Genomic DNA, 25,905 nt, shown 5'->3' with positions numbered 1-25,905 from the left:
TGGGCGTCTGCTGGCTGATATTGTTAGGCTGGGGGGCTCCCCATAACGTGGGGCTCCCCATCCTGAGAATACCAGCCTGCAGCCGTATGGCTTTATCTGGCTGGTATTAAAATAGGGGGGACCGCACGCCGGATTTTTTAATTATTTATTTATTTACACGGCACACAGAGCCGCGCGGCATTAAATGAAGTCGGGTGAAGTTCACCTGCTTTTTTGACACGTCCCCAACGACCAGCTAGTCGCTCTGCAGGTCCGGATCGCTGTTAGGTCGTTGGCCAGGTCTGCCTGTTTGACAGCTCACCAGAGACTTTGTAGCGATCCCGGCTAGGTTGAGATCGCAGGTTGGATCGCTAGAAAGTCTCAGTGTGTAAACCCAGCTTTAGTTGTTGCTGTCTCGCTGTCACACACAGCGATCTGTGCTTCACAGCGGGACAGCAACAACTAAAAAATGGCCCAGGACATTCAGCAACAACCAGCGACCTCACAGCAGGGGCCAGGTTGTTGCTGGATGTCACACACAGCAACATCGCTAGCAACGTCACAAAAGTTGTTCGTTAGCAGCGATGTTGCTAGCGATGTTGCTTAGTGTGACGGGGCGGCTAGTCGGGGGATATAACGCCCTTGAGACTTGTCCCCGCGCTCATTAGCATAAGATAAAAGATCTTTAGAAAAACTTTTCCTATAGATCTCTTTATCTATGCTCGTGTATACAGGGCCCGTGAGGCAGGGATTAGCAATATGCAGCCAGAACTGCTCGTGGTCCCGGGTGCATATTACACCTGACAGATTCCCTTTAAATAGTTTCATTCACCACAAAAGCGGCAAAAAGGCAGAATAAGGCTATGAGCGCACCTAACCATTTTTTGTGGCATCAAAAACACTGCGTTTCTGGCTGCTAAAAACGTACGAAAACCCAATCGCGGCAAAAACGCTGCTTTACTGGCCACTAAAAACGTACAACAACCCAATCGCGGCACAAAACGCCGCGTTTTTGTGCGTTTTTGACTGCATTTCGCTACGTTTTTGACCACTGCGTTTTGCTGCGTTTTTCCAATGCATTGGATGAGTGGAAAAACGCAGCAAAACGCAGAAAAGAATTGACATGTCCATTTTTTTTTTCAATTAAAAAACGCAGCTTTAAAAAGCTGTGTGCGGACAGCAAAAATGAAAAGTCATAGACTTTGCTGGAAAAGCAAAGTCAACCACATTTGAGCCCAAAAACGCAACGCAAAAACGTGGTAAAAAAAATGCTGTGTGCGCACATACCGTAAGGCCCTGCGCGCACAGTGCAGTTTGTGGTCCTAAACTGCATGCATTTTCTTCCTCAGCAAAATCTATGAGATTCAGAAAGGCTGTGCGCACGTTGCTTTTTTTTTTTTTTTTTTTGCCTGCGGTTGGAAGAAGCAGCACGTCACTTCTATTTGCAATTTTCTCTGCATTTTTTTAATTTAATACAGTGGAAAAACGTATGGGCAAAAACGCACCGAAACGCGTCAAAAATACAAGTAAAACACGTCAAAAACGCATGCTTTTTTATGTTTTTTTTTCTGCCAGTGGCTGCATTTTTTGCTGAAGAAAACTGCAGTGTGTGCACATAACCAAAGAATTGACATGGTCCTTCTTTCAAAAATGCAGTTTTCCAAAAGTGCGTGTGTATGTATGAGATTTCTGAAAAGACATAACTTTTGCTAGTACTGAAAAAGCTTTTTATTTCCATAAAACTGATGAAAAAAATTCAACATGTGAACACAGCCAAGCAAAAGGCTGGAGCCTCCATTTTTATGAAATTCACACACGTGATACAGTCCCAACATGGATGACACAAGCTGAGACTGTAAAACCTACTGTCAATGAGAAGCTGCTGTCTCAAAAACAAAGTCTGGCAGAGAGGAACCTAAACCTGACAGGATTCACCTCAAGGATGAGCTCCCGGCCATAAACCTGACAGGATTCACCTCAAGGATGAGCTCCCGGCCATAAACCTGGCAGATTCACCTCAGGGAAAATCTCCCGCCCACTGACTGCCATATCTCACCTCAGGGAGGAGCTCCCGGCCACAACCCTGACAGGAATTACCTCACAATTAGTCGTTGCAGACCGGAAAAAGAAGCTTGAGGCTGAACGAGACACACCTCAGAGGAGCAGCCATTACAGAGAGGTTCTCGGCTCTACGTCAGAGGTAATTTGTTTATTTGGTATCCTCATCAATTCCTAAATAACATCTTTAAGACTCTTCATGTGCGGGAGCACGGGAAGACTGACTGGAGCTCTCGGTTCCCGCTCGCTGTCGGTGGGCGGGGCTTGTCCTCCATGTTGCGCCGTAATGGCGGACTCAGAACACCCAAAATGGCGGACTCGGTACAACTAAAATGGCGGCCCGTCTGCTTAGCTGCAGTTCTGTGCTCACAAGGAGCGTCTTCTTCCCCCAGCCTCACACTCAGGGCCTGATCTTGCTAATGGGAGGCCGTGCTAAGCCTTTTTCAGATTATGCAACCGATTAAAACAAAAATACAACTAACTGTCCTGGAATAACTGATTGATAAAGTGAGGCAGGTTCTTCATAAATGTGTCCCTTGACCCAAATGCCATATGTTACCTCAGAAAATCCTTCCCTGCGCACATTGGAGGACCTATCACTGCGTTTGTGCTGAAAATTTTGCGCAATTTGGGACATTTCCTTGTAAATTTGCGCTCCAAATTAATGTCATACGCCTTATTATTACACCCGTTATTTAGAACTGAGGGAAAATGGTGTGCATAACATCTTTGATGTGAAGTACTTTGCATTTATAAGTCCATTTAACAAAAAAAAAGTTGCATATTCCACATTTTAAAAAGTGTGAGGCCACTTTCATACTGCGTCCCTCTCCCCGTTCAGTGGTCCTGTCCAAACCCCCTTAAAACGGGTTTCAGACGTATACGCCAACGGGGCCACTGACTATAAGGCTGGTTTTAGACGTCCGTGTTTTAGGTACGTGTGACATCTGTTTTTAACACGGATGTCACACGTACCCATGTTACCGTATTGTGCACTCTCACATGGACCGTGTGGCCCCGCTATTTCACACGGAGACGTGCCCGCTTTTTCTCCAGCAGCACGGATGTCACATGGACCGCACACTGATGTGATCCATGTGACATCAGTGTGACACGTACCGGAGAAAGCACAGGTTTTTAAATAAAAAGATTTTCTATATTTACCTTTATCCAGCGATGCTGTCTCCGGCTCTGCTGCCTCCCGCTCCTGATCCCCGCTCATTATTTTCATTGATTATGCACCACAGTGAGCAACTGGGAGCAGGGGCATCGCGGTGACAGCGCAGCAGACAGCACCGCCGAGGACAGCATCGCTGGGGACATCGCTAGTGACAGGTGAGTATCCTGCCAGTATTGTGTGTGCAGGGACGTCCAAGAGGTCATCGGATTTCTCAATGAACTCTGATGACCTCCTGATGACACCCCTGCGACAACTGCGCTACAGCGAGTGTCACGATGGTGACTTCCAGGGGTTCATGAGAGTTCATTGGGAACCCTGATGAGTCCCTGGATGTCACTGCACAAACTGCTGTATACTCACCTGTCACTGGCGATGTCCCCGGTGATGTCCCCGGCGGTGCTGTCCTCGGCTGTGCTGTACCCAGCCTGTCCCCGCGATGTCCCGGCTTCCAGATCCTCAGGCAATGAATAATCAATGAAAATAATGAGCGGGGATCAGGAGCGAGAGGAAGCAGAGCCGGAGACAGCATCGCTGGATACAGGTAAATATAGAACATCTTTTCATTACAGAGACACGTGTTTTACCGAATACGTGTCACACGTGTGGCACACATGTAACACACGTATGACCATAACCATGCGTGTGACTGGTACCTGATTAAACACGGACGTCTGAAACCAGCCTAATGGTGCAGACGGAGTCACCGTGTGCTCTGTTGTGCACAATTTTCGGGAGTATACGCTCACTGGGGGCATGCAGAAAAGAAGCACAACAAAAGCAACATGGGCACAAGGCCTTACTGCCAAGAGAGCAGGTTTTGCTGCAGAAAAAAAACTGCATCAAAAACGTAACGTGAACATGGCTTAAGAGGGCATTATAAATATGGAGTTGACGTGCATACACGCTGTACGACACTATTCATCTTGACGCTGTATGACATGTTTATCTGGTAATTGTATTGCGTTATTTTTGTTGTAATTTTATGGGTTTATTTATCTTCTCACTGCCTTATCTGGCCACTGGGTGGTGGTAGGTATCTGACCACTGCGCCGCGTTATTTATCTGTTGTTATGGACATGGTCGTATATACTGTACAGTATTTTCATATATATATATATGTGTGTGTATATATATATATATATATATATATATATATACTAAGTGATGCCTCAGTTTTCGTTGGTAATTCGTCTGAATACAATCAATGAAAACCAACTAAACCCGAAGCAATTATTTCCATAGGAAGCAATGTAAATCCAATTAATTTGCTTTAGACGCTCTAAAATACAGGCCAAAAACACATTTTATAGGGAATAAAGATAGTGTTTAATACTAAAAACAATAAGAAATGAATATCAAAGGAATATTAAATGAATATAAAACACTAATATAAAGGATAAATACATTTTATCTTACATTTAATACATACGTTTTGAAACTGATGAGCGGGGCGACACTCACATAATGCCACACAGAGCCGGAGAGCGCATGGATCACCCTTTGTTTTTGAAAAAATATAGCAGCGTAGTCACATGGGCATGCAGACAAAACAAACGAAAACCGAGGCAATCAACGAAAGCCGAGGCTAATTTTTAGTGGAAATTTTTTTTAAAAAAAATAACGATAACCGAGATCAACGAAAACCGAGGTACCACTGTATATATATATATGAAGCCATCCGAAATACAGGACAAGATGGCGCTTGCCCCCATATTTGCATTGCATTTGAACACAGGGACATTAGAAATATGTTTTGTTCTTATATTTTCGTGTCTGGAATGTACCTAATGGAGTCACATATATCTTGCTTCATGCTTCCTTTCATCTTAGGCTGCTTTCACACATCCGGTTTTTGCAGTGCGGCACAATACGGCGCTTTGCAGAAAAAAACGCAAACTTTTTTGTTTGCCGCCGGTTGCGTTTTTTCCGCATAGACTTGCATTAGCGCCGTATTGTGCTGCATGGCCTTGCGTTGCGTCCGTTTTTTGCATAATTGGCCACCCATGTGGCGGCCGGATGGAACGTTGCCCGGCACGTTTTTTTGTGCGGCATTGTACAATGCAAGCCTATGGATGTCGGATGCAGCGTCCTGCAGCAAAAAACGCATCCGGCCGCCGCATGCGGTTTTTTGCAATGCGCATGCTCCGTATCAAGCTGCATCCGTCAAAAAACGGACGGGCCGCATGGAAAAACTTATGCAACAGATCGGTTTTTTTCGCCGCATCCGTTGCATAGGTTTTTGAGCCGGATTAAGCCGCAGTGCAAAAACCGGATGTGTGAAAGCAGTCTTAGAAGAACACATTGTCAACATTATCAGGGAATGTTGGGACATATCTGTCTGTCTCCTTGTCTGTTTTTTAATATTGCAATAATCAACTACACAATAATTGCTTGGAAACATTAATAGTATATTGTATTTATTGTTCCCTTGGAAGGATTCCAAGTCTTTCCCAAGTGTCAGGTATAAATGCCTTTAATTTCTGCAAAATAAATAGTCTTTCTTTGTCGCTCCATTGGGAGACCCAGACAATTGGGTGTGTAGGCTATGCCTCCGGAGGCCGCACAAAGTATTACACCAAAAGTGTAAAGCCCCTCCCCTTCTGCGTATACACCCCCCGTGCTCCCACGGGCTCCCCAGTTTTTTGCTTTGTGCGAAGGAGGCAGACATGCACGCATAGCTCCACAGCTTAGTCAGCAGCAGCTGCTGACTATGTCGGATGGAAGAAAAGAGGGCCCATAACAGGGCCCCCAGCATGCTCCCTTCTCACCCCACTCTTGTCGGCGGTGTTGTTAAGGTTGAGGTATCCATTGCGGGTACGGAGGCTGGAGCCCACATGCTGTTTTCCTTCCCCATCCCCCTTAGGGCTCTGGGTGAAGTGGGATCCTATCGGTCTCCAGGCACATGAGACCGTGCTCCATCCACAGCTCCTGAGGACTCTGCTGGATAGGAGCCGAGTATCGTTCAGGGACATGGCCCTGCTACTTTGAGGTACTCTGTGTCCCCGTGGGGACCGCGCACAGCAACACTCCAGCATTGCTGGGTGTGCTAGTGCACTGGGGACCGCGGCGCTGACTGCGTTTGTGCCATTACACACTGCAGCGTCGCTGAGTGTGTTAGTGTATGGGGACTGCCGCGCTGACCGCCGCTGCCATTGTTATCACTGCGGCGCGGCTGGGACTGTTAGTGCGCCGGGGACTTCCGCGCCGACCGCGCTTATACGGCGGCCGCGCTGATAACTCGAGTCCCCGGCTTTTGCGGCCTAGTCTCTTTTTCTTCCCGCCCCCAGCCCTGCCAGTCAGGTGAAGGGCGGCAGCACTGAGGGCTGGAGCATGCTTTGCATACTCCACCCCCCTCACTGTGCACAGTGGGGCACCAGTTCCCGCACTTTCTGGGTCACGCCCACGGCTCCCTCCTCTCCTCAGGACGCCGGCAGCCATTCCTGTCAGCTCCCCTGACGCTGCAGAGGGGAGACAAGCTCTGGGGGACCCAGGCAGGGATGCTGGTGGCCACACAACCGCTTTAAGCGGGCGGTAATCAGCACCTGAGGTGCTGGCCCCACTTGTGCTGAAGTGTAATTATAGATTATATGTTTATAGGCTATACTTTACACTGTATGGTGCACGGTGGATTTCTGGCTATATACCCTATTGTGTTGCTCAGGGGAGACAACAGCATGGCACCCACAAGAGGCAGGGGTGCCAAAACACAGGCTTACTATGCTGCCTGCGCCGCTTGTACGACCTAGCTACCGGCAGGTTCCACTGACCCTCATTGTGTGCACTGCTCGGCCCCTGTGGCACTTGCTCAGCCAGAGCCTCTGCTAAGGGGGGCCCAGGGGGAACCACCAGCTAACACTGTCCAGGTGACAGGGACGGAGTTTGCAGTTTTTACTGACAGACTTTCTGAAACTATAGCTAAGATTCTAGAAGCTTTGCAGTTCAGACCGGTATCTCAGACCATGGGCACTGTGGAATCATTGCCCCCTCGTTCCCCTCAGTTGGAACAACAATGTTCCCCCGGGGTGTCTCATAGATCCCAGGGTGAGGTCTCTGAGACGGACCGCAGCCCCAGACCGCCTAAGCGAGCTCTCTGGGAAATCCCCTCGACCTCATCACATTGTTCAGGGTCTCAGAAGGATGACTCTCTGTATGATGAAGCGGAGGTAGCTGATCAGGATTCGGATCCTGAGGCCGCTCTCAACCTTGATACTCCTGATGGTGACGCCATAGTGAATGATCTTATCGCGTCCATACATCAAATGTTGGATATTTCTCCCTCGGCTCCTCCAGTGGAGGAGTCAGCCTCTCAGCAGGAGAAATTCCGTTTCAGGTTCCCCAAGCGTACAACGAGTATGTTTCTGGATCACTCCGACTTCAAAGAGACAGTCCAGAAACACCGAGTTTGTCCAGATAAGCGTTTTTTCCAAGCGCCTTAAGGATACACGTTATCCCTTCCCCCCGGACGTGGTCAAGGGCGGGACTCAGTGTCCCAAGGTGGATCCTCCAATCTCCAGACTGGCGGCTAGATCCATAGTTGCTGTTGAAGATGGGGCTTCACTCAAGGATGCCACTGACAGACAGATGGAGCTCTGGTTGAAATCCATCTATCAAGCTATCGGCGCGTCTTTTGCTCCAGCATTCGCAGCCGTATGGGCACTCCAAGCTATTGCAGCGGGTCAAGCGCAAATTGACGCACTCACACGTACGTCTGCGCCGCAAGTGGCGTCCATAACTTCTCAAACGTCGGCATTTGCGTCCTACGCTATTAATGCTGTCCTGGACTCTGCGAGCCTACGGCGGTTGCAGCCGACAATTCGGTGGCAATACGCAGAGCCTTGTGGCTACGGGAATGGAAGGCAGATTCTGCTTCCAAAAAAGTGCTTAACCGGTTTGCCATTTTCTGGCGACCGTTTGTTTGGTGAGAAGCTGGATGAAATCATCAAACAATCCATGGGAAAGGAAACATCCTTACCCCAGGCCAAACCAAAATTACCCCAACAGAGGAGGGGACAGTCGAGGTTTCGGTTCTTTCGGGGTGCGGGCAGGTCCCAATTCTCCTCGTACAAAAGGCCTCAGAAGGATCAGAGGAACTCCGATCCATGGCCGTCTAAGTCAGAGACATTCTGTCTCACGGTTACAGGATAGAGTTCGGCTCTCGTCCTCCGACTCGATTTTTTAGAACATCTCCGCCTCCCGAGCGAGCCGATGCTCTTCTGCAGGCGGTGGGCACTCTGAAGACAGGAGTGGTGGTCCCTGTTCCTGTTCAGCAACAGGGTCACGGTTTTTACTCCAACCTGTTTGTGGTTCCAAAGAAGGACGGGTCTTTCCGTCCTGTCCTGGACCTAAAACTGCTCAACAAACACGTAAAGACCAGGCGGTTCCGGATGGAATCCCTCCGCTCCGTCATCGCCTCAATGTCCCAAGGAGATTTCCTTGCATTGATCGATATCAAAGATGCTTATCTCCACGTACCGATTGCTCCAGAGCATCAGCGCTTCCTGCGCTTCGCCATAGGAGACGAACACCGGCAGTTCGTGGCACTGCCGTTCGGCCTGGCGACAGCCCCACGGGTTTTCACCAAGGCCATGGCTGCAGTAGTTGCGGTCCTCCACTCTCAGGGTCACTCGGTGATCCCTTACTTAGACGATCTGCTGGTCAAGGCTCCCTCTCAAGAGGCATGCCAGCACAGCCTCACCGCGACTCTGGAGACTCTCCAGAGTTTCGGGTGGATCATCAATTTTCCAAAGTCAAATCTGACACCGGCCCAATCGCTGGCATATCTTGGCATGGAGTTTCATACCCTCTCAGCGATAGTGAAGCTTCCGCTGAACAAGCAGCGCTCACTGCAGACGGGGGTGCAATCTCTCCTTCAAGGTCAATCACACCCCTTGAGGCGCCTCATGCACTTCCTGGGGAAGATGGTGGCAGCAATGGAGGCAGTCCCGTTCGCGCAGTTTCACCTGCGTCCTCTTCAATGGGACATCCTACGCAAATGGGACAGGAAGCCGACGTCCCTCAACAGGAACGTCTCCCTCTCTCAGGCAACCAAAGCTTCCCTTCGGTGGTGGCTTCATCCCACTTCATTATCGAAGGGGAAATCCTTCCTACCCCCATCCTGGGCGGTGGTCACGACGGACGCGAGTCTGTCAGGGTGGGGAGCAGTTTTTTCTCCACCACAGGGCTCAGGGTACGTGGACTCGGCAAGAGTTCTCACTTCAGATCAATGTTCTGGAGATCAGGGCAGTGTATCTAGCCCTAAAAGCGTTCCAGCAGTGGCTGGAAGGCAAGCAGATCCGAATTCAGTCGGACAACTCCACAGCGGTGGCTTACATCAACCACCAATGAGGAACACGCAGTCGGCAAGCTTTCCAGGAGGTCCGGCGGATTTTGATGTGGGTGGAAGCCACGGCCTCCACCAGCTCCGCAGTTCACATCCCGGGCGTGGAAAACTGGGAAGCAGATTTTCTCAGTCGCCAGGGCATGGACGCAGTGGAATGGTCCCTTTGCCCGGACGTGTTTCAGGAGATCTGTTGCCGCTGGGGGATGCCGGACGTCGACCTAATGGCGTCCCGGCACAACAACAAGGTCACGGCATTCATGGCACGTTCTCACGATCACAGAGCTCTGGCGGCAGACGCCTTAGTTCAGGATTGGTCGCAGTTTCAACTCCCTTATGTGTTTCCTCCGCTGGCACTGTTGCCCAGAGTGTTACGCAAGATCAGGACCGACTGCCGCCGCGCCATCCTCGTCGCTCCAGACTGGCCGAGGAGGTCGTGGTACCCGGATCGGTGGCATCTCACGGTCGGCCAACCGTGGGCACTACCAGACCGACCAGACTTGCTGTCTCAAGGGCCGTTTTTCCATCTGAATTCTGCGGCCCTCAACCTGACTGTGTGGCCATTGAGTCCTGGATCCTAGCGTCTTCAGGATTATCTCAAGAGGTCATTGCCACTATGAGACAGGCTAGGAAACCAACGTCCGCCAAGATCTACCACAGGACGTGGAAGATATTCCTGTCATGGTGCTCTGATCAGGGTCTTTCTCCCTGGCCATTTGCCTTGCCCACTTTTCTGTCCCTTCTTCAGTCCGGATTGGAAAAGGGTTTGTCGCTTGGCTCCCTTAAGGGACAAGTCTCTGCGCTCTCTGTGTTTTTTTTTTTTTTTTTTCAGAAGCGCTTGGCCAGACTTCCACAGGTACGCACGTTCCTGCAGGGGGTTTGTCACATCGTCCCTCCTTACAAACGTCAGTTGGAACCCTGGGATCTGAACAGGGTGCTGATGGTTCTTCAGAAACCACCGTTCGAGCCAATAAGGGATATTTCTCTCGCACGCCTTTCGCAGAAAGTGTTTTTCCTAGTAGCAGTCACTTCACTTCGGAGAGTGTCTGAGCTAGCAGCATTGTCATGCAAAGCCCCTTTCCTGGTGTTTCACCAGGACAAGGTGGTTCTGCGCCCGGTTCCGGAATTTTTACCTAAGGTGGTACCCCCTTTTCATCTCAATCAGGATATCTCCTTACCCTCTTTTTGCCCTCATCCAATTCACCAATGTGAAAAGGATTTGCACTTGTTAGATCTGGTGAGAGCACTCAGACTCTACATTTCTCGTACGGCGCCCCTGCGCCGCTCGGATGCACTCTTTGTCCTTGTCGCTGGCCAGCGTAAAGGGTCACAGGCTTCCAAATCAACCCTGGCTCGGTGGATCAAGGAACCAATTCTCGAAGCTTACCGTTCTGCTGGGCTTCCGGTTCCCTCAGGGCTGAAGGCCCATTATACCAGAGCCGTGGGTGCGTCCTGGGCTTTGAGGCACCAGGCTACGGCTCAACAGGTGTGTCAGGCGGCTACCTGGTCGAGACTGCACACTTTCACGAAACACTATCAGGTGCATACCTATGCTTCGGCGGATGCCAGCCTAGGTAGGCGAGTCCTTCAGGCGGCGGTTGCCCACCTGTAGGACGGAGCCGTTACGGCTCTATTATGAGGTATTATTTACCCACCCAGGGACTGCTTTTGGACGTCCCAATTGTCTGGGTCTCCCAATGGAGCGACAAAGAAGAAGGGAATTTTGTTTACTTACCGTAAATTCCTTTTCTTCTAGCTCCAATTGGGAGACCCAGCACCCGCCCCTGTTTTTTTGTGTACACATGTTGTTCATGTTGAATGGTTTCAGTTCTCCGATATTCCTTCGGATTGAATTTACTTTAAACCAGTTTATAATTTTTTTCCTCCTTCTTGCTTTTGCACCAAAACTGAGGAGCCCGTGGGAGCACGGGGGGTGTATACGCAGAAGGGGAGGGGCTTTACACTTTTGGTGTAATACTTTGTGCGGCCTCCGGAGGCATAGCTATACACCCAATTGTCTGGGTCTCCCAATTGGAGCTAGAAGAAAAGGAATTTACGGTAAGTAAACAAAATTCCCTTCTTTTTCACGCACAGATCGGAGCAGACTCTAGTTATTGATCTTATTGGTGTGTTTAGTGTTGTATGCATACTGTACATATATCACACTCATGATTTGGAGTACGGACAATAAGAAACAGTTTGTGTATGAGTAGCATACACCCCTAAATCAGTGTGGCATTATTCATATGGTCACTGTACAGTGTTAGGTATCTGATCAGTTAATCAGGGCGGCATGGTGGCTCGGTGGTTAGCGCTTCAGTCTTGTGGTGGCTCGGTGGTTAGCGCTGCAGTCTTGTGGTGGCTCGGTGGTTAGCGCTGCAGTCTTGTGGTGGCTCGGTGGTTAGATCTGCAGTCTTGCAGCGCTGGGGTCCTGGGTTCAAATCCCACCAAGGACAACATCTGCGAAGAGTTTGTATGTTCTCCCCGTGTTTGCGTGGGTTTCCTCCAGGTTCTCCGGTTTCCTCCCACACTCCAAAGACATACAGATAGGGAACCTAGATTGTGAGCCCCAATGGGGACAGTGTTAAGGCCCCTTTACACACTGAGACTTTCAGCGATCCCACCAGCGATTCCAACCTGGCCAGGATCGCTACAAAGTCTCTGGTGAGCTGTCAAACAGGCAAACCTGGCCAACGACGCAACAGCGATCCGGACCTGCAGAACGACCTAGCTAGTGAAACACTGGAAACGAGTGATGTGTCACAATATCTGTCAATCACTATTCTCTGTCAGTCGGTCTCTCCCTCTCGGTCTCTATTCTCTCTCTGTCGGTCCGTCACTATCTCTGTCCCTCTCTCACAGTCTGTCGGTCATTTTCCCCTCCTCTCTCATACTCACCGATCCCCCGATCCCCGGCGCTGCACGGCATTCACACTGCTGCGGTGGCTTTTACTATTTTGAAAAAGACGGCCGCTCATTAAACAATTTCGTATTCCCTACTTTCCCCGCCCACAGGCGCCTATGATTGGTTGCAGTGAGACACGCCCCCACGCTGAGTGACAGGTGTCTCACTGCACCCAATCACAGCAGCCGGTGGGCGGGTCTATACTGTGCAGTGAAATAAATAATTAAAAAAACCGGCGTGCGGTCCCCCCCCCCAATTTTAATACCAGCCAGATAAAGCCATACGGCTGAAGGCTGGTATTCTCAGGATGGGGATCTCCACGTTATGGGGAGCCCCCCAGCCTAACAATATCAGTCAGCAGCCGCCCAGAGTGGCCGCATCCATTAGATGCGGCTGTTCTGGGACAGTACCCGGCTCTTCCCGATTTGCCCTGGTGCGTTGGCAAATCAGGGTAATAAGGAGTTATTGGCAGCCCATAGCTGCCAATAAGTCCTAGATTAATCATGTCAGGCGTCTCCCGGAGAAACCTTCCATGATTAATCTGTAAATTACAGTAAATAAACACACACAACTGAAAAAATCATTTATTAGAAATAAAAAACACAAACACATTCCCTCATCACCAATTTAATAAGCCCCAAAAACCCCTCCTTGTCCGGCGTAATCCACGGACCTCCAGCGTCGCTTCCAGCTGTGCTGCATGCAGGTGACAGGAGCAGGAGAATACACCGCCGCTCCTGTCACCTCCACGCAGCTAATGAAGACAGCCGCGCGATCAGCTGAGCTGTCACTGAGGTTACCCGCTGTCACTGGATCCAGCGGTGGATGCAGCGGTGGCCGCGGGTAACCTCAGTGACAGCTCAGCTGATCGCGCTACTCACCTCAGTTGTTGCCTGGAGCTGACTGGAGCGGCGGTGAGTAGCGCAATCAGCTGAGCTGTCACTGAGGTTACCCACGGCCACCGCTGCATCCACCGCTGGATCCAGTGACAGCGGGTAACCTCAGTGACAGCTCAGCTGATCGCGCAGCTGTCTTCATTAGCTGCGTGGAGGTGACAGGAGCGGCGGTGTATTCTCCTGCTCCTGTCACCTGCATGCAGCACAGCTGGAAGCGACGCTGGAGGTCCGTAGATTACGCCGGACAAGGAGGGCTTTTTGGGGCTTATTAAATTGGTGATGAGGGAATGTGTTTGTGTTTTTTATTTCTAATAAATGATTTTTTCGGGTGTGTGTGTTTATTTACTGTAATTTACAGATTAATCATGGAAGGAATCTCGCGGAGACGCCTGACATGATTAATCTAGGATTTAGTGGCAGCTATGGGCTGCCAATAACTCCTTATTACCCCGATTTGCCAACGCACCAGGGTAAATCGGGAAGAGCCAGGTACAGTCCCAGAACTGTCACATCTAATGTATGCGGCAATTCTGGGCGGCTGCTGACTGATATTGTTAGGCTGGGGGGCTCCCCATAACGTGGAGCTCCCCATCCTGAGAATACCAGCCTTCAGCCGTATGGCTTTATCTGGCTGGTATTAAAATTGGGGGGGACCGCACGCCGTTTTTTTTAATTATTTTTTTCACTGCACAGTATAGACCCGCCCACCGGCTGCTGTGATTGGGTGCAGTGAGACACCTGTCACTCAGCGTGGGGGCGTGTCTCACTGCAACCAATCATAGGTGCCTGTGGGCGGGGAAAGTAGGGAATACGAAATTGTTTAATGAGCGGCCGGCTTTTTCAAAATAGTAAAAGCCGCCGGAGCAGTGTGAATGCCGTGCAGCGCAGCGCCAGAGATCGGGGAACGGTGAGTATGAGAGAGGAGGGGAAAATGACCGACAGACTGTGAGAGAGGGACAGAGAGACCGACCGACAGAGAGAGAATAGAGACTGAGAGGGAGAGACCGACTGACAGAGAATAGTGATTGACAGATATTGTGACACATCACTCGTTTCCAGTGTTTTAAGGCTATGTGTGCACTTACCGGATTTTGCCGTGGATTTGCTGCATGTTTCGCTGCAGAAAATGTTCATAACATCTCTGCAGTGAATCACCAGAAAATCCTATGGAGAAAAAAAATCCTGTGCGCACTGGGCGGAATTTGACAGCTGCATGTTTTGCTGCGGGAATCCCGCAGCAAAAACAAGTGCATGTCACTTCTTTTCCGCACATCGCTGCGGGATTTCACTCCATTGACTCCAATGTTAATCATGAAATCCCGCAGGGAATAACGCAGGCAGCAAATTCTGTTCGGTTCACTGCGTTTTCCTGCGTTATTCCCTGCGGTATTTCGCGGTTTACCTCCGGTAATGTGCATCGCTTGTCTGCGGTTTTGCAGGGAAGTGATGTCATTACAGGAAGAGGAAGCAAAGCAGAGAGTAAACACAAAACACATCACAGACACACACACACAGACATCACAGACATAGAACACATAGACACAGACACATAGAACACACATAGAAAGAAAACGGAAATATAGAAAACAAAGAACGTGGGCTCCGCTGCATATTTACCGTCCAGCCGAGGTAAGCACACAGCGGCGGCCCGGTATTCTCAGGCTGGGGAGGGCAAGGGGCAGGGTTAATGTCCCCCGCCTCACTCCCCCTCCCGCAGCCGAGAATATCAGCCGCAGCTGCCCCGGCACTGTCGCATGCATTATGCGGCACTACCGGAGTGTCCTCGGCTCTTCTTGCCGCCGTGTAGCAGTGGCAGCAAGGTAATACAAGGGGTTAATGGTGGTGGATCACCGCCATTAACTCCAGGCTTGATCATGGCAGCGTCTATGTGACAGCTGACATGATCAACCTGTAAGTAAAGTGAATAAAACACACCGAAAAATCCTTTATTTTAAATAAAACAAACAAGCCTCGTTCACCATTTTATTAACCCCTCCCGCACCAAAGCTCCGGCGTAATCCACCGCTCCGGCGTAATCCACAGGTCCTGCGCTGCTTCCATCCAGCCGCGACTGTCACAGACACAGCGCTGAATGAATGCAGCAGACAGCAGAGGTAATTACCGGTCATTTCCCACGGCCGGTAATGTGAACTCACTGCCAACCGAGGGAAATGTAGCGATCTGTCCTCTATCTATCCCTCTATCCCTCTGTCTGTCTATCTATCCCTCTATCTATTCTTCTGTCTATCTATCTATCCCTCTATCTATCTACTATCTCAGGATTAAATGACTTTTTTTTTTTTCTTTTTTCTTCAATGTGCTTTATTGCATTGAATGCAATAAAGCACATCCCAACCCGCACGCGGCAATACCGCGAACAATACCGTGGTAAAACCACGGCAAACCGCATGCGGTTTTCGGGTGCGGTTTCCCGCGGTTTTTTACCGCGGGTGCGGTAATCTTTGAGAGCATGCGGAATTTTCTCAAGAAAATTCCATTTCCCAGTGCGCACAGAGCCTAAGTCCGCTTTACACACTGAGACTTTGCTGCACAGCGGGAAACAAAGGACCAAAGAATGGTCCTGAACGATTTGTAGCGATCAGCAACTTCACAGCAGGGGCCAGGTCGCTGATAGGTTTCACACACTGCAATGTCGCTGGGGAGGTCGCTATAACGTCACAAAACCGGTGACGTTACAGCGATGTCCTTTGAGATGTTGCAGTGTGTAAACCCAGCTTTACAAATGTATTAAAGTGCTGTGGAATTAATAGCGCTATATAAATGAATAAATATTATTATCAGTGCGCATTGATATTTAACTGGCCATTGTGTGGCGTTATTTATGTGGTCATTGTGTGGCGTTATTTACGTGGTGACTACGTCTTTATCTGGACACTGTGGTGTTATTTACCTGAATGCTTGATGACTAGATGGTACAGTGCGGTATGTGCCGTACGTCGGTCAATGGAAAGGCAAAGAACAGACCATATAATTCTGGTTTACAGATGTGCTTGATCTCCCTTGTCTCTGTGACGGTGTCTGACTTTGCCTGAGGTAACAGCGATGTGACGACATTTTGGGACGATACCTGGGCTTTTCTTTATGTGTCATCTGGTGACTCATATAGTAAATGTGCTTTCACTTTCAGGTTGGTCGTCACCGGCTGAAGTAGCAGAAGCCGGGTTCCTCGGTCTCAGCTCTTGTGAGTATATCTCTCCTATCTTCTTATCCAGGGGTCTCAAATTCGGCTGTGTATAAGGGTCGCACATAGAAAAAAAAAATTTGAAGGCCACATTCTTTGCAGGACATAGTGACATTTTTAGTGATACCATTTTTTTTTTCTATACACCCTTTGATCACTTTTAAACATTTTTGCTAATTTTTTATTTTATTTATTTATTTTTTTAAATGACATTCATCATATGGGTTATGGTACAGTTTCATAGCTTGGGTCGTTACGGATGTGGTGATAACAAACTTGCACGTTTTTGTTGATTTTAGTCGATATATAAAAAAGCATTTTTAATATTTTTTAAAAAAAATGCTTTATTTTGAAGTTTTTGTTTACATTTTATCCCCTTCTTGTAAATACAGTGGTACCTCGCTTAACGAGCAACCCACTTAACGAGAATTTCGCTTAACAAGCAAAGCTTTCTGTGAATTTGTAACTCGATTTACGAGAAAGCTTTGCTGTACGAGCAAAATACTCACTGTCACAAACCACCGGGGGGTCACTCAAAAATCCCCCGCGCTGGCTACCAGTACGTCACAATCGGGGGGTAACAAGTGGGGGTCACCCCTCCTTTATACCTCCCGACCGACAGACAGAGCACGTGACGTGCTCTCTAGCGCCCCTCTTATAGTCAGGCCAATTATGGAATTGCCCGACAATAAGCAAGGAGGCCGCTATACTACTTATGCCGATTATTGAAGGGTCCCCGGTGAGAGTAAGGTATATATTCCCCCGACCTCCGCGGGCGGAATATATAAAATCTCCCCGAATCTCACTGGCCTCCCCACAATAATCCTTGGCACAATTCGCTGCCACCAACCGATTTACGGTAACTATTAGCCGAACACACAGACGTGGGATTCAAGATCGAGATAACAGAACAGCCCAAGATTAATTATATAATTTAATCAGCCTAAAGCACACTAGAAACTACAATATATACAATAGGGAATCTACAGAATATACATATGTCAGAGTACAGTTACAGTCAAAGCATGGGTTACAAACAGGCATACACAGTTCCAGCAGTTACCTTGTTGCGTCTGGCCACAGGGGGGCGCTGTAGACCAGGTTTCCAGGAACTCCCTCACAGGTCTTTCCCAACCAGGCCCCCGAGCAGAAGAACACTGGAAAATGGCCGAAGTAGGGTTATCAACCTGGGCAGATCCAGGTCCCCTCCTACCTTAGTGACCTCACAGGGAAGCACTGCCACTCCCCCTGCATGGATCAGAATTATCCAGCAAAGGGGATATTGGCCATAACTTTGCCTGGGAGCGTCGTAGGCGGACGCCAATGCTCTCATTGTGACAGTTATGAATTTAGCTACAGAACGAGGGGACTCATGACCTGTCTGCCAGTTCCCCATTGGCTGATATCACGCCTGGGGCATTTCCCAATGTCCTGCTCCCATAAAAGGGGGTGCCGGCATCGTCCACATGCGGAGACACCATTTTTATGGTTGCCATATTTATCGGAAATATGGCTTGCGAGATATGAACCATTTTTTACTGGAGTCGTTCTGTCTGGCTATTTCCATAGCCTTGCTAATGAGATACAACTCTTGTTACAGGGTGACGGCAGGGAGTCATCCTGTGTCCATTGTTCCCACACCACCTCATTTCCATATCACAGGACATGGCCATGGGATTTGTTGCTAAACCAGTTGTGTGAAGGAAAGGGGGGGGTGACACCAGGAGAGGGCTTCCTGACATACTTGAATATCATGATTTATCGTCATATCTCCGGATTTACCTCACACCTCCCCCCTTTTGAGGGCGCTAGGGGGCAGCACACTCCGGTGTTCCCCCGTGCGCCCGTCCGCGACCTCTCCTTGTCGGGACAGCCCGTCTGCGTTACCGTGGTCACGGCCCCTTTTGTGGCGAATGGTGAAGTTGTATTGCTGGAGCGCAAGGCTCCATCGCAACAATCGCCCATTCGTCCCAGAGACGGTGTGCAACCAGCTGAGGGGATTGTGGTCCGTCTCCACGATGAAGTGGCGCCCGTATAGATAGGGTTGCAGACGCTGCAGGGCCCACACTATGGCCAGGCACTCCTTCTCCATCGTGGAATAGGCAACTTCCCTTGGTAACAGCTTCCTGCTCAGGTACAAGACTGGGTGCTCTTGGCTCGCAGAGTCCACCTGGCTGAGCACCGCACCGAGGCCGAAGTCACTGGCGTCGGTCTGTACTACAAACGGCCGCGTGAAGTCGGCTGCCTGTAGCACGGGCGGGCTGGACAGGGCGTCCTTTAGGGCCCGGAAGGCTGTCTCGCAGTCCATTGTCCAATCGACTGCAGAGGGCAGCTTCTTCTTGGTGAGGTCCGTCAAGGGCTTTGCCAGGCTACTATAGCATGGAACAAACCTCCTATAGTACCCAGCGGTCCCCAAGAAGGACATCACCTGCTTCTTGGTCCTGGGGGTGGGCCAGGATGCGATGGCTTCCACTTTCTCAGGCTCGGGCTTCAGTGTTCCCCCGCCTACCCGGTGACCGAGGTACTGGACCTCGCTCATGGCCAGCTGACACTTGCCCGGCTTGATGGTCAAACCTGCCCGGTGGACCCGCCTGAGCACCTGTGCTAGATGCTCTAGGTGGTCCTCCCAGGTGGGACTGAAGACGGCAATGTCATCCAGGTACGCGGCCGCGTACCCTTCAAGTCCCTTGAGCAGGGTGTTGACCATCCGCTGGAAAGTGGCAGGGGCATTCCTCATCCCGAATGGCATCACCGTGGACTCGTACAGTCCAAATGGGGTAATAAAGGCAGAGCGTTCCCTGGCCTTGCGAGTCAGGGGGATCTGCCAATATCCCCGGCTCAGATCCATGATGGTCAGGTACTGAGCCCCGGCCAACTGATCGAGCAGGTCATCGATGCGTGGCATTGGGTACGCATCGGCGACCGTGACAGCATTGAGCCCCCTGTAGTCCACGCAGAACCGAGTGGTTCGGTCCTTCTTAGGGACGAGGACTACAGGCGAGGCCCAAGCGCTGTTGGATGCCTGGATCACCCCCAGCTTCAGCATCTCGTCAATCTCCTGGCGCATGTGTTGCTGCACCTCCAGGGAGACCCGATATGCTGAACGCCGGATCGGGGGATGATCCCCAGTGTCCACGTGATGGACAGCCAAGTCAGTCCTTCCGGGCTGGTTGGTAAACAACCCCCGGAAGGGGTGTAGGGTGGCCCACAGCTGGGACCGTTGGTCCTCCAAGAGCTGGTGGCCAACCTCCACATCCTCAATGGATCCGCCTGCCCTAACCTGGGCTAGCATATCCAAGAGGGTTTCCGCTTCTCCCTCCTCGGGCAGGTTGCACACGGGGAGCGCACATGCCTCCCGCTCATGATGTGCCTTCATCATGTTCACATGGAAGGGCTTCCGCCTTCCACGGGCAGGGTCCAGGGTGACCAGGTACGTCACAGGGTTGAGCTGCTGGTACACGAGGTATGGGCCTTCCCAGGCTGCCTGAAGCTTGTCCTGTGGTACGGGGACCAGTACCCACACCTCTTGACCCACTTGGTAGGTCCTCTCACAAGCGTTCTGGTCGTACCAACGCTTCTGATCGGCCTGGGCTTGAGCCATATTGTCGTGTACCAGTTGCGTCAAGGCCTGCATTTTGTCCCGGAAGCGCATGACATACTCGATAACCGACACTCCAGGGGTGGCCAAATCCCCTTCCCAAGCCTCTTTCACCAGAGCCAGGGGGCCCCGCACACGTCGCCCGTACAGGAGCTCAAACGGTGAGAATCCTGTTGAGGCCTGTGGAACCTCCCGGTAAGCAAATAACAGGTGTGGGAGATACCGCTCCCAGTCACGCCCATGGGAGTCGACCAACATCTTAAGCATCTGCTTTAAGGTGCCATTGAACCGCTCGCACAGGCCATTAGTCTGTGGATGGTACGGGCTGGCCACCAGATGTCGCACCTGGACTTGCTTACAGAGGGCCTCCATCAGCTGGGACATGAATTGGGTCCCCCGGTCAGTGAGCATTTCCTGGGGAAAACCCACTCGGGAGAAAATCTCCAGCAATGCGGTGGCCACCTTGTCAGCCCGAATGGACGACAAGGCCACTGCTTCTGGGTACCGGGTGGCATAGTCCACTACCGTCAGTATGAAGCGTTTCCCGGAGCTGCTGGGGATGGCCAGCGGGCCGACCAGATCCACAGCCACCCTCCTGAAAGGCTCATCGATGATTGGCAGAGATACTAGTGGGGCTTTGGGGCGTGGCCCCGCCTTCCCCACTCTCTGACAGGTTTCACACGAACGGCAGTAGGCAGCCACATCGGCCCCCATTTTTGGCCAGTAGAAATGCTGGTTTAACCTGGCCTTGGTCTTAGCGATCCCTAGGTGTCCGGCCATCGGAATCTCATGTGCGATCCGCAACAACTCCGTCCGGAACGGATAGGGTACCACCAACTGTCGGTCCCTGGGCCACGCCTCCGGTGAACCCTGCTGGACCGTGGCCCGGTACAGCCGTCCTTGGTCCCAGACCACTCGCTCCGGGTCCGAGTCCGAGGGAGGCTGTGCCGCCTGCTCCTTAAGAGCTTTCAGGCTGTCGTCAGCTTCTAACGCTGCCTGAAACCCCTGACTAGATGTGGCCAGAATCGACGAGACTGTCACATCTTCGGTCAGTACCCCGGGACCTGTGTCCTGGCCTCCACCTGACTCGGCTGCCACTTGGTCAGAAGGGGAAGAGCTATCGGACCTCCGGGAGGTCCCTTGGCTTCCAGCACTCCCACTGCGGGTGACAGCGGCCACAGCCGCTGCGACCGTGGGTCGTGCCTGCTCCTCCTCCGTTCCTGACCAAGTCGCCGGTTCAGGCAGACCGACCTGGCTTCCTGACACCCCGGTTGTGGGGGAACCATGCACCGAGATCTTACCTGGGAGCACTTCCGCTCCTGGACCGGCCCCAATCTCACCTGCCTGTTCCCCTCCTGCAGCAACAGAACCCCGCTGTGAAATCTCTGGGGACCCCACATTTGCTGTGGTAGCCCCCACCCCACACACTGGTCCTCCCCCCGCAGCACCCTGCTCTCTGCTTATCCCTGCAGAGGGCAACAGATCCCAGCTCACAGGCTGATTACTTGTAGAGGCATTGTCACACCTTTCTCTGACCCCCTCCCCTCCTGTCACAGCTGCAGCTGCGTGTGTGTCTATGGTGTCTATGCAAGCAGAAATATCAGAGTTCACTCCCTCCTCCCTTACATCATTCATAGATAACACATTAACATTGTCAGGAGTCATGTCAGTACTGGCTGAAGGTTCAGCCCTTGGTTGGGGCCCAAACTGGGAGGTTATCTGCCCCAAATCTGTCCCAAGTAGCACGTTTGCAGGGATCCGATCAGTTACCCCCACCTCCCTCACCCCTCGCCCTGCGCCCCAGTCCACATAAATGTCAGCAACAGGCAGCGCCGGGTCAGTGCCTCCAATCCCGGAGACAGCGAGGGTTTTTCCAGGGATCAAGTCTTGGGGGGACACCATCTCAGGCCGCACCAGAGTCACCTCCGAGGCGCTGTCTCGCAGTCCTATGGTCACAGACCGGCCGACGGTGACAGGTTGGAAGCTGTCCAGGGACCTACCACCACCCCCACCCACACAATACACCTTGGGCGGCCCTTGGGACGGGGACGGAGCCGGGGCCTTGGGACGCTGAGGGCACATGGCCTTGAAGTGTCCAGGTAGGTTGCACTGGTGGCACCGTCTTGGTTCTGCCACGGGCCTGGAGAGGGGAGTTGAGGGGGACACCCCCTGCAGTCTAGGGGCAGGTGGGGCAGTCGCAGAATTCATCTTACCCCCTCTCCAGGTGCTGCTGGTGGCCGCTCTCCTGGCCTCAGGGGCCCGGTTGTTGGTGTAGTCATCGGCAAGGGCAGCTGTAGCCGTGGACCCCTTTGGCTTCTGGTCTCGGATGAACTGGCGGAGATCCTCAGGGCAGTTCCACAAGAGTTGCTCCGTGATGAACAAGTCCAGGATCTCCGGTCCGGTGGAAAGCTGCAGGCCTTGGGTCCAGTGGTCGGCAGCTCGGGCAAGTGCCCGCCGGTGGTCAGCCCAGGAGTCCTTTGGTCCCTTCTGTAGGCTCCGGAACTTCTTGCGGTAGGACTCTGGAGTGAGGTTGTACTGTTGGATCAGGGCCCGCTTGATGGTGTCGTAGCCCTGATCTGCCTCAGCAGGCAAGTCCCCAAGGACATCCAGGGCCTTACCCCTTAAACGGGGGGTCAGGTATTTGGCCCACTGGTCCTTGTCCAGATGGTGCTGCAAGCAAGTCCGTTCAAAAGCAGTCAAGAAAGAGTCCAAGTCTCCATCCTTCTCCAGCACTGGGAAGTCCTCAACACGGACCTTTGGAAGTTTGGTGTCTCGAAGGTCACATGTGGCTGATGAGGGCCGGAGCTGAGCTAGCTGCAGCTGGTAGTCACGGTCTGCCTGTCGCTCTCGCTCTTCACGCGCTGCCTGCCGCTCTCGCTCCGCAGCCTCACGCTCTGCGTGCCGCTCTGCCCTGCTCTCTGCCAGCAGTTCCTTGTAGCCCTTCTGGTCTCCAGCCTGGAGAAGGGCCATAGCCATTTGAAGAAGGCTATCCGAGCCTCCCAGGCTCGGTGGAATGGCACGTGGTGATCTGCGGCACGCTGCGGAGCCTGGTGATTCACTGTCCCTTTCAGAGCGGAGGGCTGGCATCTGGCTCGTTGAGGAACCTTGGGTGAGCTCCTCCTCATCTTGTCCAGCAGTGCCAGGTTGCGCAATGTCCTCGGCAGAACGGTTTTCTGGCGTCGAGCTCCTGGAGGACTCGTGGGCAACCTCCTCATTGCTGTCCACAGCACCGTCCTCCCTCTCTTCGGCTCCTGCCTTAGCATTGGCCAGTTGCATAGCTCTGCTCCTGGTGCCATCAGCCATTCTTGCAGACTTTTGGTCACTGACACAGAACTGACACCTGATGCCTCCACACACCTTACAGTATCTGCACTCTGACACTCTAGTGTTGAGCTAGTCTGAAGACCCCAGCAGCCACAGCTGCTGCAGGCAGTCTTTAGTGTCTGGGAGTATGGGTCTCACACTCACACACACTATTATCTCGATCCCACCGCTATGCCACCAATATGTCACAAACCACCGGGGGGTCACTCAGAAATCCCCCGCGCTGGCTACCAGTACGTCACAATCGGGGGGTAACAAGTGGGGGGTCACCCCTCCTTTATACCTCCCGACCGACAGAGCACGTGATGCGCTCTCTAGCGCCCCTCTTATAGTCAGGCCAATTATGGAATTGCCCGACAATAAGCAAGGAGGCCGCTATACTACTTATGCCGATTATTGAAGGGTCCCCGGTGAGAGTAGGGTATATATTCCCCCGACCTCCGCGGGCGGAATATATAAAATCTCCCCAAATCTCACTGGCCTCCCCACAATAATCCTTGGCACAATTCGCTGCCACCAACCGATTTACGGTAACTATTAGCCGAACACACAGACGTGGGATTCAAGATCGAGATAACAGAACAGCCCAAGATTAATTATATAATTTAATCAGCCTAAAGCACACTAGAAACTACAATATATACAATAGGGAATCTACAGAATATACATATGTCAGAGTACAGTTACAGTCAAAGCATGGGTTACAAACAGGCATACACAGTTCCAGCAGTTACCTTGTTGCGTCTGGCCACAGGGGGGCGCTGTAGACCAGGTTTCCAGGAACTCCCTCACAGGTCTTTCCCAACCAGGCCCCCGAGCAGAAGAACACTGGAAAATGGCCGAAGTAGGGTTATCAACCTGGGCAGATCCAGGTCCCCTCCTACCTTAGTGACCTCACAGGGAAGCACTGCCACTCCCCCTGCATGGATCAGAATTATCCAGCAAAGGGGATATTGGCCATAACTTTGCCTGGGAGCGTCGTAGGCGGACGCCAATGCTCTCATTGTGACAGTTATGAATTTAGCTACAGAACGAGGGGACTCATGACCTGTCTGCCAGTTCCCCATTGGCTGATATCACGCCTGGGGCATTTCCCAATGTCCTGCTCCCATAAAAGGGGGTGCCGGCATCGTCCACATGCGGAGACACCATTTTTATGGTTGCCATATTTATCGGAAATATGGCTTGCGAGATATGAACCATTTTTTACTGGAGTCGTTCTGTCTGGCTATTTCCATAGCCTTGCTAATGAGATACAACTCTTGTTACAGGGTGACGGCAGGGAGTCATCCTGTGTCCATTGTTCCCACACCACCTCATTTCCATATCACAGGACATGGCCATGGGATTTGTTGCTAAACCAGTTGTGTGAAGGAAAGGGGGGGTGACACCAGGAGAGGGCTTCCTGACATACTTGAATATCATGATTTATCGTCATATCTCCGGATTTACCTCACACTCACCGCACACATTTCCGGTTCCTTACATCCACCGCGCTCTGACCCGCACTTGCAGTCCACACAAACACACACGCACGCACACACATACAGTATTATGCTCATCTTACCTTCCGTTCCATCGCCAGCCTCATGGTTCTTGAAGTTCCCGGGTACATTGCGACGGCCTTGCGGCGAACTACAAGACCCAGGAGGCCTGTGATGGAACGGAAGGTAAGGTGAGCATATAATATAGTGTACCTTCCGTTTCATCGCCGGCCTCCTGGGTCCTGTAGTTCGCCGCTCCACTCCAGGCTGTGCATCGGCAACGCGGCCCAATCAGAGGCAAGCGGCTTTGCCTTTGACGTCAGCGCTCTTGCAGCAGAAGTTCCTCCCTCGTCGTTATGGTAACCCGATACACAGCCCGTACCAGAGAACAGCAAGTCCCAGGACACAGGCAATGGAACGGAAGGTAAGGTGAGCATAATATGTGCGTGTGCATGCGTGCTTGTGTGTTTGTGTGAGTTTGTGTGTGTTTGTAATTGTTTGTGTGTGTTTGTGCATGTGTGGAATGACACAATAGGGGACCAGGATGGGACATTTAACACGTTGTGGAACGAATGGTCTGCATTGCAATGATTTCCTATGGGAAATCTTGCTTTGCTGAACGAGTAACTTGGTTAACAAGCGCACTCCCAGAACGGATTGTTCTCGTTAACCAAGGTTCCACTGTAATATTGTTTTGCAGTTAGTACCATATAGTAATTTTGACCAAGATCTTGTAGTAATGTCTCCATCCTGTGGTAATGTGCCCATGCTGGTCCTCTTGTAGTAGTGTGCCCATGCTTGTCCCCATCCTGGTTACCTTGTAGAAATGTGCCCATCCTGGTCCCCATCCTGTAGTAATGTGCCCATCCATGTCCCATCCTGTAGTAATGTGCCCATCCATGTCCCATCCTGTAGTAATGTGCCCATCCATGTCCCATCCTG

At 51.5% G+C, this 25,905-nt stretch overlaps 1 protein-coding gene across 3 annotated transcripts in view; it reads left to right on the top strand.

Annotated features, from left to right (window-relative positions):
* Positions 1-1,882: 1,882 nt before the first annotated feature.
* LOC142246475 (uncharacterized) overlaps positions 1,883-25,905 on the top strand; it is a 44,035-nt gene continuing 20,012 nt past the window's right edge. Inside the window, exons 1-2 of one of the 3 annotated variants that reach the window (XM_075319535.1) lie at positions 1,883-2,179; positions 16,504-16,557. The gene's annotated coding sequence lies outside the window, so the exon portion shown is untranslated. The other 2 variants (XM_075319536.1, XM_075319537.1) reach the window with 2 other exon arrangements.

This window comes from Anomaloglossus baeobatrachus, chromosome 7 (assembly GCF_048569485.1).
Source record: "Anomaloglossus baeobatrachus isolate aAnoBae1 chromosome 7, aAnoBae1.hap1, whole genome shotgun sequence".
NCBI classification, from domain to species: Eukaryota; Metazoa; Chordata; class Amphibia; order Anura; family Aromobatidae; genus Anomaloglossus; species Anomaloglossus baeobatrachus.
This window is presented reverse-complemented; position numbering and strand designations above follow the sequence as displayed.